Source organism: Vulpes lagopus, chromosome 8 (genome assembly GCF_018345385.1).
Source record: "Vulpes lagopus strain Blue_001 chromosome 8, ASM1834538v1, whole genome shotgun sequence".
Lineage (NCBI taxonomy): Eukaryota > Metazoa > Chordata > Mammalia > Carnivora > Canidae > Vulpes > Vulpes lagopus.
This window is the reverse complement of record NC_054831.1, coordinates 9,041,223-9,056,096: the sequence shown is the minus strand read 5'-3', so window position 1 is coordinate 9,056,096 and position 14,874 is coordinate 9,041,223.

Here is a 14,874-nt window from a genome sequence, read left to right as displayed (position 1 = left end):
GAGAGCAGCCCTTCTGAGAGGCAGCATAAATGAGTGGTTAAGAGCATAAATCCTGGAGCCTCATCACCTGGATTCAAATCCTAATATTCACTACCTTTTTCATCTCTTAATGAGGTTACTTAGCTTCTTTATATCTCAATGTCATCTTCTGTAAAATTGGAAGAGAGAAGGAGGAGGAAGAGGAGAAGAAGGGAAGGAGGAGAAGAAGAATATCTAGTTCTTGGGTTGTTGTGAGGTATAAATGATTTGGAGCATATAAAATCAAGTGACATATGCCTCCCAATGGGATGCATTGAGAAAGGTAGCATGACTTCCGTGAGACTCTCCACGAAATACATACGAACTAAATCTCATTGTGAAGAAATAGCAGACAAACCTACATTAAGGGATATTCCAAAAAATAACTTCCTTGTACTCTTTAAGAAGGTGAGTGTCAGGGTACCTGGGTGGTTCAGTTGGCTAAGTGTCTGCCTTTGGCACAGGTCATGATCCCAGGGTCCTGGGATCAAGTCCTGCTGTTGTGCTCCCCGCTCAGTGGGGAGCCTGCTTCTCCCTCTGCCTTTGCCCCTCCCCCTGCTCATGTGCTCTCTCTTTTCACTCACTCTCCCTCAAATAAATATATAAAATCTCAAAAAAAAAAAAAAAAAAAAGGTGAGCGCCATGAAAGACAAAGACTTAGGAACAAGGAGCAGTCCAGATTAAAGTTGCTGAGACAGACATAATGACTCATGGCGATGTGAGATCCGGGATTGCTTTTACCAATCCTAGTGCTAAATAGGATTCAGGTCTGAATATTAGGTAACAGTGTTACAACTTTGTTAAATTTTTGATTTTGGCAATTGTACTTGGGGCACGTGAGAGAATGTCCTTGTTTTTAGGAAGTGCTCACTGAAGTATTTAGGAGTAAAGAAGAATTTTTTAAGTGTGAAAAGTCCTTAGAACAATGCCTGGCACTTAGGACAGGAGTGTTCCCTGTTATTTGCTAACTGAATTTCTTCCGCTGCTGAATTCCTTTTAGTATCAAACAGTGCTATTGTGGCCTTCATTAACAATGTTGCAGGAAACCGGCCTAATCTCACTGCTTTTTCTCTTCCTGTTTCTCAGCCTTTGGTTTTGGATCTTATGCAGGCCCAGAAAACAGAAAAGCTACAAAGCATTTCCTTTGCAGACTGACCATCTCTGCATTCTTGTTGACCTCTGTGTGCAAAATGGCTTAGGAATGGACCCATGAGGGTATTATGCTGAGTGAAATAAGTCAATCGGAGAAGGACATACATTATATGGACTCATTCATTTGGGGAATATAAAAAATAGTGAAAGGGAATAAAGGGGAAAGGAGAGAAAATGAGTGGGAAATATCAGAGAGGGAGACAGAACAGGAGAGACTCCTAACTCTGGGAAACGAACTAGGGGTGGTGGAAGGGGAGGTGGGTGGGAGGTGGGGGTGACTGGGTGACGGGCACTAAGAGGGGGGCACTTGATGGGATGAGCACTGGGTGTTATTCTATATGTTGGCAAACTGAACACCAATAAAAAATAAATTTATTAAAAACAAAAAAAAAAGGAATGGATCCATGACCCAAACCAAAGTAACCACCCCCATCCCAGCACTTTGGCTTCACTACTGGAAAAGAGGCATTCTCTCCTGGCCTCACTAAGCTTGTGGGACCCACATTTCAAATCGCTGGGGGGAGCTTTTGCTACTACATGGGACGTGGGGGTGGTGTACAATCTAAGGCTGGAGAGAACAGAAGCATGAGTTGGAAACACAAAGAAATGATGCCTTCCTTGAGCATCTGGGCCTAGCGGAGCTTTCCAGAATCTGTGCTTTTCGTTACATGAACCAACTCGTGCTCCTGAGTCAGTTTGGGTTAAGATCCATCCCTTACAAGGACAAGGAAACTGAATGACGTGGGGTCTGTGTGCCTTGTATTACTATCCATTCCATGGCTCCCATAGGCGTGACTCTGGGTAGCCCCGGTGCCTTGGGAATGAGCACTTGGAATGCTTGCCATGGGTGGGTTGGAGGTCCTGCTCTGTTCCTACGGACACTGGGGAGCATCCTTTGGTTCACTACTCTTGTTCTACTTCTTTCTCTAGATGTCAACTTTCTCTAATTGCCGACAGCAAAATAGTCGCCGTTGGTAAACATCTTTTCATTGGTTTAGCCCAGAACCATGGCTCATCTGCTCCCTTTTCCTTACAAAAACTTCACTTTGCGGATTCGAAGGGTGTACTCCTGGCATGAAATTTGTTTTGCCTCAGGGCATTTAAAATAGCACCACTGATCAGTAGTAGATACTTTATGTTTTATTTAAATTTAACAGAAAACCCAGGGGCCTGAGAAGCTCCAAAAGGATGAGATTTGCAGGGGGCATTTCATAAACTGGGAGGAAGAACAAAGGAAAGAAAGTCTCAGCACGAAGGCCTGAGGTTCAGAATTTAAATGACATCTATGAACAGGGACAGTCCAGAGCAAAGTTGTCAAACAAATTAAGTGTCTCTGGAGCCCAACCTGTTCTCAGTTCAGTGGCCTATCTCTCCTCTCCCTCTGCTCCCTCCTTCTTGCTCAGCAAACCAACGATGTCACCTGGTCCTCTGATCGTGTCCAGCTGAGTCTCCCACCCCCTTAACCTTGACTGCTGGTAATGACGTTCCTCATCCTCTGTACAAACTGCCCACCTCCTGGGTCCCCAGTGTCTCAGTGGCCATTATTCCTGGTCACCCAGCTAGAACAGATGGGCATTTCATAGGTAAATTTCAGATCATGTCACCCCCTTCCATGTGAAACACCTACATCCCACTGCCTCCCCCAACCAGCCTCAGTTTCCACCACTTAGTTCCCTGCCCTGAACGTCCTGGGCTCCAGCCAGACCGGAGTCTCTTTCTTCCTCACACCAGTCTCTGAATGTGGCTTCACATGTTGTACTTTATGTTTTTTGTCATGCAATCCCCTTTTACTGGGACATTTTTCTCCCCATATTTTCCTGTCGGTCCTCTCCATAACTCAAGGGCACCTGGACCCTATTCTCCCTCTTGATCTCTGTCAAGTAAGGATATTCTTGAGCCTCTTGAACTAACCCATCACTTAGTCTATGGCTTCTCATTGCATTTATCACATCCTAGCTTGTAAGATGGCCATTCATCTCGTGTTTCAAGTTCCCCATAAGACTTTTCTCTAAGGGACCAGGTCTGTCTTGCTTCCCTTTGCAGAGCAGTGCAGTGAAGTGGTAAAGATCATGGGCTCTGGAGCCAGGTCACCTGGGTTTGCAGTTTGGTTCTATCATTCACTAACTGTGTGACCTTGGGCATTTTGCTCAACATTCCGAGTAAATGGGAATAATGACAGCACTTGCCTCATTGGATTGTAAGGACTAAATAAAATAATATATGTAGAGAGACCAGAACAGTGTGTTGCACGGCATAGGTACTGCCAGGGTTAGCTATCATCATCATCATCATCATCATCATCATCATCATCATCAACAGCAGCAGTAGCAGCAGCAGCATATTAATTTCATTTATTCTACAAAATATTCAGAGTGCTGTTTCATGCAGATACTGTTCTAGGCAGTGGGATTATAGTGATGGTCCAGGTCGGATCTCTTCCCTTGTGAGGTACATGCTGGGGGAGACAAGAGCGGATGCAAGCAGACAAGTGGACAAATAGATGACCTAACTTCAGATTGTGATAAAGGCAGAGAAGTGATGGTGAAAAGATGACATGATAAAGACTTGGAGGCTTTGGGATGTATTTTTGATTACTGTTCAATGATACAACTGTAGATGTCTTGCATTTTCCTAATACTCAAAAATATTTGGGAAAGATGAATACACACTGAGTTATAGTATTTCCCAGGGGCTGTGTTTATTCTTATTGATACTGGAATCTTGAGAAGCTCTTATGATTCAGTGGGTTGTAGGAATGACAGAAGGTGAGTGGGAGAAGGATATTCTGAGACAAGGTCCTCTTCTCTGTCTCCCTTCCCCCCTCATTTCTACACTGTAGCTCCCTTGATCTCAGGTCACGTCTGAGTTCTGATGAGATGGTCCTCAAGTTTAGACCCTTGGTTCTGGCTGAGTCATAGCACCAGACAACTGGCTTAGGTGTCACCAGTTGGGGGTCCCGGGGTGGTAAGGTGCTGCTTTGTGAACGTTGAAGGGGTGTGGCCAGTGCGATGCCCTTTTTATTTATTTACTCAGGCCCACAGACCATGGTAAGGATGTGTTCCTGGGATTTAGGATTATTTGCGCATAATCGATAGAACCAGCCCCCCCCCCAACTGTATAGCATACTTGGAAGATTTTCTCCCCTAAAAATTACCTTTATGGACTCTGAAGAGCTTATCTTTTGAAGGCATTCACATCAGTTTTTATGATTCAGATGCCTTTGGAAAAGACCACACTTTCAACTGTAGGCAGCTGAATGCAGATGGGTTTCTCAGTTTCTAAGCAGAGCGGAGAGCTGAGGGAAAGAGACACAGGGCAGGGCATTTTGATGTAGAATAAATGTATCAAGAGCATGAAATGCTCTGGGAGCATTGGTGGCATCTCAGATAGGGAACATCAGACAGAGCACCCAGGGGTGAAGAGGGCCAAAGCCAAGAAGGAGCACATGTGCAGAGAAGGGTGAGATAAAGGAGCAGCTGAGGCAAGCTTAGTCTGTGTCACACCTGGCTGCAGGCTACCCATGCAGTGAATGGAAGGCCTGAGGCCCCTGTACTCAGAAGCTCTGTGTGAGTCTCATATTGAGATTGGAAACAATTCTGTATCCTTTACCTTCTGAAGTAGTTCTTCACATAGTAGGCAAACCACATTTAATTATGAGTTCCAATGAGACATTATCTGTCCCAAACTGTCTTCCAGTCCTTTCTGGGGATAGCAAGGCTAATATTCAGTTGGTGTTCCTAGTATGGCCGTACAGGGTGTTAAAATGCTGACACATAAGGATTGCTGACACTTCTGGGGAAGATGGTGGAATGAGAGGACCCTAAACTCACTCCATCCCATGGATACATCCACATGGTGTATCTAGGGATACACCCACTAGATAACATCCACAGCCATGTAGAGAACCCAGAAAACACCCCAAAGACTGGCAGAATAGACTCTCCACAGATAAGTGTAGAGAAGAGCCCACTCTGAAGAGGCTAGGAAGGGTGGAGATGTAGGTAGGAGCTAACTGGACCCTCACATCCAGCACTCCAGGCATAGGGAACCCATATGGGGAAGACAAATCCCCATGACATTTGGCTTTGAAGACCAGAGGGGTGTAATTTCACAAATTCTCACAATCAGTGGGGCTTACCACCTGGAACTTCCAAAATCAGCAGGCTGTGCTCTGGGGGAGCTAGAAAGGAGAAAGGAAACTGAGTCCCTGCTGTTAAAGAGACATACAACAAATAGCGCTACAGAGATATAGCATAGAAGCAGCAGTTTGGAAAACACCTGGGCTATACAAGAGGGTGACTTTTTGTTTTTTACTAATCTCAGAGCATGTGCTGGAGGGGCAGGGATCATTGGAAGACTTCTCCCGGAACAAAGGAGCTGCCTGGCAGCGTTTCCCTCCCCTGCTGCCTAGCCAAGATACACCTGTAGGAACACTTGCTACTTAACTTGCTAACGGTGCCCTCTACCCCTTTGTTCTCCTGCAGACATACCCCCTCTGCCCAGGCCTTGGCTCCAGGCCCCCTCCTACAAACCTGCTAACACTACAAGCTCTGCCTTCTCCATTTTCTGTGGACTTGTCCCCTCCAATAAGCCATTGGCTAGAGCTGGTCCAAAGTGATGCCACAAACCTGGCAGTGTGCAAGCAGCCCCAATAAAGGTCAGCACCCCTCCAAAGTAACTCCTACCCTGGGGAGAGGGGAAGATAACCATACATACACCAGTTTGACTACAGCAGTGGGCTGGAGGCAGACATCTGATCTGACTGCAGGTCTTGCTTACCAATGAAAGCTTTTCAGGGTACAACACGAGAAAAACACCCTGCAGTTCAGTACTACTGCATGCTTTTTTCTTTTTAAAGATTTTTATTTATTTATTCATGAGAGACATAGAAAGAAGCAGCGACACAGGCAGAGGGAGAAGCAGGCTCCTTGTAGGGAGCTTGATGCAGGACTCGATCCCCAGACCTGGGATTGCACCCTGAGCCAAAGGCAGATGCTCAACTGCTGACCTACCTAGGCATCCTAGTACTATTGCATCTTTGATAAATACCTGGTCTGACTCAACTCAAGCCCAAGGTGGCCCCAGAATGGCCCAATAACAACACAGGGACCAAATCTTGCCCACAGCAGGCAAAGATAGCCATTGCAAATGAATGGGCTGAAGGCAAAAGTGGTTCAGCCACAACAGTAGGGTGCATGAAACACACAGGACACACTCCTGAAGTGCCAAGTTGTAGTGAACAGAAGAGAGGGTACCACATGACCTCTTCTTCATAAGGTCAGTACTTTCGACAATCAGTGATACAGCTGACTTTCCTAACACATAGAAACAGACACAGAGAATTAGACAAAATGAGGAGACAGATGAATATGTCCCAAATGAAAGAACAGGACAAAATCACAGCAAGAGAGATACAGAGGGAGATAAGTAATATGCCTGATAGAAAATTTAAAGTAAGGATCATAAAGACACTCAATGAGCTTGATAAAAGAGTGTAAAGCCTCAGTGAGACCTTTATGTTATTTATTTATTTTAAAAGATTTTATTTATTTGAGAGAGAGAGAGAGAGAATGAGTGGGGGCAGGGAGGAAGAGCAGAGAGAAAGAGAGAAGCAGACTCCCCACTGAGCAGGGAGCTCAGTTCCAGGACCCTGAGATCATGGCCTGAGCCAAAGGCAGACACCTAACTGACTGAGCCACCCAGGTGCCCCTCATTGAGACCTTTAACAAAGAGATAGAAAACATAAAAAAGGACCAACCATAGATGAAGAACTCAATAACTGAAATTAAAAATATGCCAGACATAATAAATAGTAGACTAGAGGAGCAGAAGAATGGAGGACAGAGTAGTGGAAAGCAATCAAGCTGAGCAGGTGAGAGAAGAAAAAAAACAAAATGAAAATAAATTTACAGAATTCAGTGACACCATTAAGTGTAATAACATTAATTTTTACATTATAGGGATCCCAGAAAGAGAAGAGGGAGAAAGGGGGGCAGGAAATTTGAGGAAATAATCATCGAAAACTCTGAGTCTGGGGCAGGAAATGGAAATCAGGATCCAGAAGGCACAGAGAACCCCCAACAAAGTCAACCCAAGGAAGTCCACACTAAGACATGTAGTAATTAAAATGGCAAAAAAATAGTGATAAAGAGAGAATTTTAAAAGAAGCGAGAGAAAAGAAAATGGTTATGTATAGGGGAAACCCCATTAGGCTATCAGCTGATTTTTCAGTAGAAATTTTATAGGCTAGAAAGGAGTGGCATGATTTGAAGTGCTAAAAGGAAAAAAAAAAAACTGCAACCAAGAATACTCTATCCAGCAAGGCTATCATTCAGAACAGAAAGAGCTTTCCAGATAAACAATAGCTAAAGGAATTCATGACCACTAAACCAGACCTACAAGAAATGTTAAAGGAGACTCTTTGAATTGGAAAGGAAAGACCATAAATAAGAATAAGAAAAATAGGAAGCACAAAAGCAGTAAAATTAAATGTATCTATAAATGCCAGGTAATGGATTCACAAAATAGAAAGACATAAATTATGACATCATGCACTTAAAACATGGGGGCTGAAGGAGAGGAATAAAGAATGGTGTCAAACTTAAATGACCATCAACTTAATATAGACTATGATATACATAAGATGTTATATACAAACCTAGTGTAACCACAAATAAAAAACCAGTAATAGATATGCAAATAATAATAAGAAAGGAATCCAAGCATATCACTAAAGGAAGCCAGCAAACTGAGAGTAGAGAGCAAGAGAAGAAAGGAACAGGGAAGGGGCAACTGGGAGGTTCAGTCAGTTAAGCATCTGCCTTTGGCTCAGGTCATGATCTCAGGGTCCTGGAATGGAGTCTCAAGTTGGGCTCCCTGCTCAGCGGGGAGTCTGCTTTTCCCTTGCCTCTGCCTCTCCTCACCACTAGTGTTCTCAGTCTCTCAAATAAATAAATAAAATATTTTTTTTTTTTAAAAAAAGAAAGGGACAGAGACGAACAACAAAAATAACTATAAAACAGGTATCAAAAATGGCAATAAGTACATACCTATCAAGAATTACTTTGAATGTGAATGGACTAAGCACTTCAATCAAAAGCCCTAGGGTGGGGCAAGCCCGGTGGCTCAGCAGTTTAGCGCCACCTTCGGCCCAGGGCCTGATCCTGGAGATCCAGGATCAAGTCCCACCTTAGGCTCCCTGCATGGAGCCTGCTTCTCCCTCTGCTTGTGTCTCTTTCAGCCCCCCGCCCCGCACCCCTTCCCCACCCCCCTGCCGTGTGTGTCTCTCATGAATAAATAAAATCTTTTTTAAAAAGCCCTAGGGTGACAGAATGGATTTAAAAAAAAGACTCATCTCTATGCCGCCTACAAAAGACTCATTTCAGACCTAAAGACGCATGCAGATTGAAAGTGAAGGGATGGAAAAGCATTTATCATGCAAATGGATATGAAAAGAAAGCCAGGGTAGCAATACTTAAATTGGACAAAATAGACTTTAAAACAGACTGTAACAAGAAACAACAAGGACACTATATAATCAAAAATGGAATCCAACAAGAAGGTATCTTGATTGTAAATATTTATGCACCTAATATGGGAGCACCCACGTATATAAGGCAGTTAAAAATGAGCATAAAGGAAGTAATCCATAGTAATAGAATAATAGTAGGAGACTTTAACACCTCACTTACATCAATGGATAGATTATCCAAACAGAAAGTCAACGAAGAAACAGTGGCTTTGAATGACACATTGGACTAGATGGCTCTAACAGATACATTCAAAACATTCCATCCTAAAACAGCAGAATCACATTCACACATTCTTCTTAAGTGCACATGAAACATTATCTGGAATAGATCACATATTAGGCCACAAAACCAGTTTCAACAAATTCAAAAAAGGTCAAAGTCATATCATGCATCTTTTCCAACCACAATGCTAGAAAATCACAAAACTAGAAACCAGCCACAGTAAGAAAATCCAGACAAAACACACAAATACATGGAGGTTAAATAACATGCTACTAAACAATGAATGGTTTAAACAAAAAAATCAAAGAGGAAATCAAAAAGTACACGGAGATAAAAGAAAATGAAAGTACAATAATCCGAAATCTTTGGGATGCAACAAAAGCTGTTCTAAGTGGGAAGTTGATAACAATACAAGCCTACCTCAAGAGAAAATCTCAAATAGAAACCTAACCTTAAACCTAAAGGAGCTAGAAAAAGAAGAAAGCCCAAAACTAGTAGGAGGAAAGAAATAATAAAGGTCAGAGCAGAAATAAACAAAATAGAAACAAACAAACAAGAAAAACCCCAATAGAGGGGATCCCTGGGTGGCGCAGCGGTTTAGCACCTGCCTTTGGCCCAGGGCGCGATCCTGGAGACCGGGGATTGAATCCCACGTCGGGCTCCCGGTGCATGGAGCCTGCTTCTCCCTCTGCCTATGTCTCTGCCTCTCTCTCTCTCTCTCTCTCTCTCTCTCTCTGTGACTATCATAAATAAAATAAAAAAAAAAAAGAAAGAAAAACCCCAGTAGAACAGATTGATCAATGCAAGAGCTGATTCTTTGAAAAGATCAATGAAATTGATAAACCTTTAATCAGACTCCTTAAAAGAGAGAGAGAGGACTCAAATAAAATCAGAAATTAAAGAGGAGAAATAGCAACCAACACCACAAAATAAAAGGAGATTATGAAAAATTATATACCAACAAATTGGACAACCTGGAAGAAATAGATGAATTCCTAGAAAAATATAACTTCCCAAAACTGAGTCAGGAAGAAAGAAAATGTGAACAGACCAATAGTCAGCAATGAAATGGAATCTGTAATCAAAAAGCTCCCAACAAACAAGTCTAGGACCAGATGGCTTCATAGGTAGATTCTACCAAACATTTGAAGAAGAGTTAATATCTATTCGTCTCAAATTATTCCAAAAAATAAAAGAGGAAGGAAAGTTTCTAAATTCATTCTGTGAGGCCCGCTTACAGTGACACCAAAACCAGACAGAGACACTTCAAAAAAAGAGAACTACAGGCCAATATCTCTGATGAATAGAGATGCAAAAATCCTCAACAAAATATTAACAAAATGAATTAAAGACCTAAATGTGAGACCTGAAACCATAAAAATCCTAGAAGAGAGCACAGGCAAGAATTTCTCTGACATCACATGTAGCAACATTTTCCGAGATATGTCCTCTGAGGTGAGAAGCAAACATTATATTAAAATATAATGGAATTATATTAAAAAGCTTCTGCACAGTAGAGGAAGCAACCAACAAAACTAAACAACAACCTTCTGAATTGAGAGAAAATATTTGCCAATGACATATCCAATAAACGTTAGTATTCAAAGTATATAAAGAACTTATACAACTCAACATCAAAAAATGAGATAATCCAATGAAAAATGGACAGAAGACATAAATAGATATTTCTCCAAAGATATCCATATGGCCAAAAACACATGAAAAGATGCTCAACATCACTCATCACCAAGGAAATGCAAATCAAAACTACAATGAGATAATGGTATTTGTCTTTTCTCTGACTGGCTTATTTTGCTTAGCATTATGCTCTCTAGATCCATCCATGTTGTTATAAATGGCAAGATTTCCTCTTTTTTATGGCCAAGTTATATTCCATTATATCACATATATATTATATATGCATCACATCTTCTTTATCCATCTATCAGTTAGTCCACTTGGGTTGCTTCCGTAATTTGGCTATTGTAAATAATGCTGCAATTAACATACCATATCTTAACCTGTCAGAATGCCTAAAATCAAAACCACAGGAAACAAAAAGTGTTGGCCAGGATGTGGAGAAAAAGGTACACTTGAGTACTGTTGGTGGGAATGCAAACTGGTGCAGCCACTGTGGAAGACGGTATGGAGGTTCCTCAAAAAGTTAAAAATAGAACTACCTTATGATGAAGTAATTGCACTACTGGGTATTTACCCAAAGAATTTGAAAACACTAATTCAAAGGTATACATGCCCCCCATGTTTATCGCAGCATTATTTACAATAGCCAAATTACGGAAGCAACCCAAGTGGACTAACTGATAGATGGATAAAGAAGATGTGATGCATATATAATATATATGTGATATAATGGAATATAACTTGGCCATAAAAAAGATGAAATCTTGCCATTTATAACAACATGGGTGGATCTAGAGAGTATAATGCTAAGCAAAATAAGCCATTGAGAGAAAAAACAAATACCATATGACTTCATTCATATGTAGAATTTAAGAAACAAGACAAAAAACAAAGTAAAAAAGAGACAACCGTCTTCAAAAAATGACTCTTAACTATAGAGAACAAACAGAAGGTTACCAGAGGGGAGTTAATGGGGGGGTGTGTGGAATGGGTGAAATAGGTGAAAGGGATTAAGAGTACACTTATGATGAACGTTGAGTAAAGTGAAGCATTGTTGAATCACTGTATCCACACCTGAAACTGATATACACTGTTATGTTAAATGTAGGTAATTAAAATTTTTTAAAAAATTTAAGGATGTTGACACGTTTCTATCATGTTGGTAAATAGGAAAATAGCTGCTTCTGAGCAGATACCCTTGCTAAATTTACAAATACGAATTTGTATTTTTTAGATTTTATTTATTTATTCAGGAGAGACACGCAGAGAGAGGCAGAGACACAGGCAGAGGGAGAAGCAGGCTCCATGCAGCGAGCCCGACATGGGACTCAATCCCGGGTCTCCAGGATCAGGCCCTAGGCTGAAGGCGGCGCTAAACCGCTGAGCACCCGGGCTGCCCCAAATATGAAATGTTTTGATACCTAAGAATGATGTGCAAGTTAGCTATTTTTTCTGTATTATGCATTTAGACATTTAAAGGTACTGAGTTAAACCATTTGCTACAAATCTGCAATTTTTGAGTGTCTGTTATGGGTAAATGATCTGATAAAGTCTGCATGCTGGGCCAGACAGGACATAGGAGACATCCATGAGCCCCCAAACTCACACACTTTACCCCACAAAAGCCCAGATGCTTGCATTCCTCAATGTCTTGTTTTCCTTTGTGGGGAGAAACAGGAAGAGGGAAAACAGAAGGGAGTAGGATGACCAAGCCCAGACAAGATCTCCTCTGCACACTCTCCTTTTAGGACCAAGCAGAGCCCTAGTCCTGCAGAGCCATAGAGCAGCAGCTCAGGGAGAAGGTGCTATGTGGGTCTCCCCCCTGGAGAGCTGAAGGCCCCTCTGGAGTGTCTGAGTGAGTGGAAGAATAAAGCCATCAAAGGAGTCGTTAACTCATGGTGGGGGGCCCTAGGAGCAATTTGTCAGGGTCTGAGTGAGGACTGAAGCTTTGGGGGTGCGGGAGGCTGTGTGGCAGAGCCTTGGTAATGGGTAGCAGAGTCTACAGGGTGGTGGCACTGATAGTGGCACCAGAAAATGGGCCAGCATGACTTAGGAAGAGCTTCCTAACATCTAGGGCTTTAGGAACAAAATTCTCTCTTAATTCTTGGGTGATTTCAGAATGACATAAAATGAAGGCAGTAGATGGATTGAATTTTGAGAAGGCAAAGGAAAAAATGCTAAAGTTCTCTTTTCTCTCTTTTATTAACCCCTTGAAGTCTTATTTTATTCCTTCTCAATACCTTCTAGAGAGCAGGATCTCCTTGGTGAACAGAGGCCCCTACTCTGGGGGACTGACGGGTGTTGGCTTTTGACCTGTTCACCCCTGGGACGCTGAGGTGGCTTTTCCTCCATTCTTGCTGTGAACGTGCATCAACACCATTCATTTCAACACGTGGGTGGTTGAAGCAACTATCGCTCCCCTTGTTCCTGGTCTCCATCCGCTGGTGGGGGTGTGGGTGGTAGGGAGATGGCCATGTAGGGACACTCTCTGGCTCCCAGTCATCTCTACTCTGAAGGTCAACTTTTTTCCTCAATCCTTTCTCCTCCCTTGCACACTGACCTCTTCCTGACCATCCCTGGGGCCCACCCATGTCCATTCTCATGGGCCTTACTTGAAGACTCATTCCAGGCTCAAGTTCAAACTGATGAGGGACCACTGTTGGGGGTGTTTGCATTTTGAAAATTTTAACTTGTCAGCGAATCTGAGGCTTGAACAAGATGATGGAGATTATCTGAGACAGGAGTCAGCAAATTGTACCAAATCTACCCTGACGTCCATTTTTGGAAAATTAAGTTTTATTGGAATACAATGCCCATGCATTTATACATTTTTTGTGTGTGTGTGCTACAAAATGGCAGCAATGGCAGAGGTAAGCAGTTGTGAGAGACCACGTGGCTCACAAAGCCAAAGATATTTACTGTTTTACTCCTTTATAGACAAAGCTTGCTACCACCGGATCCAACTGAGCCCGTCATATCTCCTTTACATTTGACTGATTCTTGAATATCTGTGACAGCTCACTTCCTAATACTCCCCAGCTTATTTTATTTTATTTTTTTACTCCCCAACTTTTTAATTCTAGAAGGTTCCTTCTTATATTAAGCTGCATTAGTTTTCCTGGTTTTCTTTTTTCTACCTCTTTACTAGAAAACTTAAAAGTCAGATAATGCCAAAGAGCTAATTTCTAGATAGGATTATAAATACCTTTACCAATAGGTGGAAGTGAGAAAAAAAGGGGGGGGGGCTTTGGAAGTAATTATCTTTCAAACTGCATGACATAGGTATTTGCCTCTTTTCTGCCCACTTGCAAGATCCACCCTTGAAAATTTGGGGATTCAGTTTTGTAGGCTGAGTCAAATCATCTTTTGGAGGTGGAAATAAAAACATACGATGCCCAGTCACCTGTGAATTTCAGATAAACAATGAATATTTTTTTTCCTCTAAGTATACCCCTAAATATTGCACGAAATATGCTTACTCCAAATAATTATTTGTTTTTTTAAGTGAAATTCAAATTTAACAGAGTATCCTGTGTTACTCTTTACTAAATCTGGCAACCCCATCTCTGGCAACCCCATATTTTCTCCCCTCCTGATACTGAATTGAATGCCTACCACTTGTGTTCCCAGAGTGACTTGTGCATTCATCTCCACCTGCCTCCTTCCTGGAGTGTAAATAAACTCTTTGAGAACAGAGATTATGGCTGGTTCACCACTGAATCTCCAGTGCACTAGACATGGTCAGTCATGTGGTAGACGTCAGCATTTGCTGAACGATTCATGCCTAATTTCTGTTCTCTACACCGCTTATCTCCTGCCCCAGGTTGGAAGCCACCCTGAGATCCAACTGAAATCCTAAGTAGCTCTAACCTGAACCTCCAGATCCAGGTGTTAGAGAGGGGATGCCTGAATTGGGTCCCAGCAGTACTCCTTGGTGTCAAGCTGGCTTCCACATGGATCTTCAGAGCCAGGGGGAGCCAGGGGAAACCAGGGGGACTGGCAGGGATAAGATGAAGAGCCAGGACTAGGAGGAGTAGGAAGGAAGTAGGTACAGATGGAAGGAGCAGGATGTGGATCTACATGAAATCTGCAAAGGTTGTATCCCCCGTCAAGGTGATTTTGTTCCCTCCATGGTGCGCTTCTGTGATTGGGTGGAGCTATTTTAGGGAGCTGGCACTTGCTAGGCATGCAAAATTTTGCCTGAGTTTGGGACAGACAAGAACATCCCTCTGAGGCTCTGTGTCCCTCTAGGCTTTGTGAAGCCACTTGAAGACCTTGTGTAAGATTGGCAAGGAAGATTTGAACATAG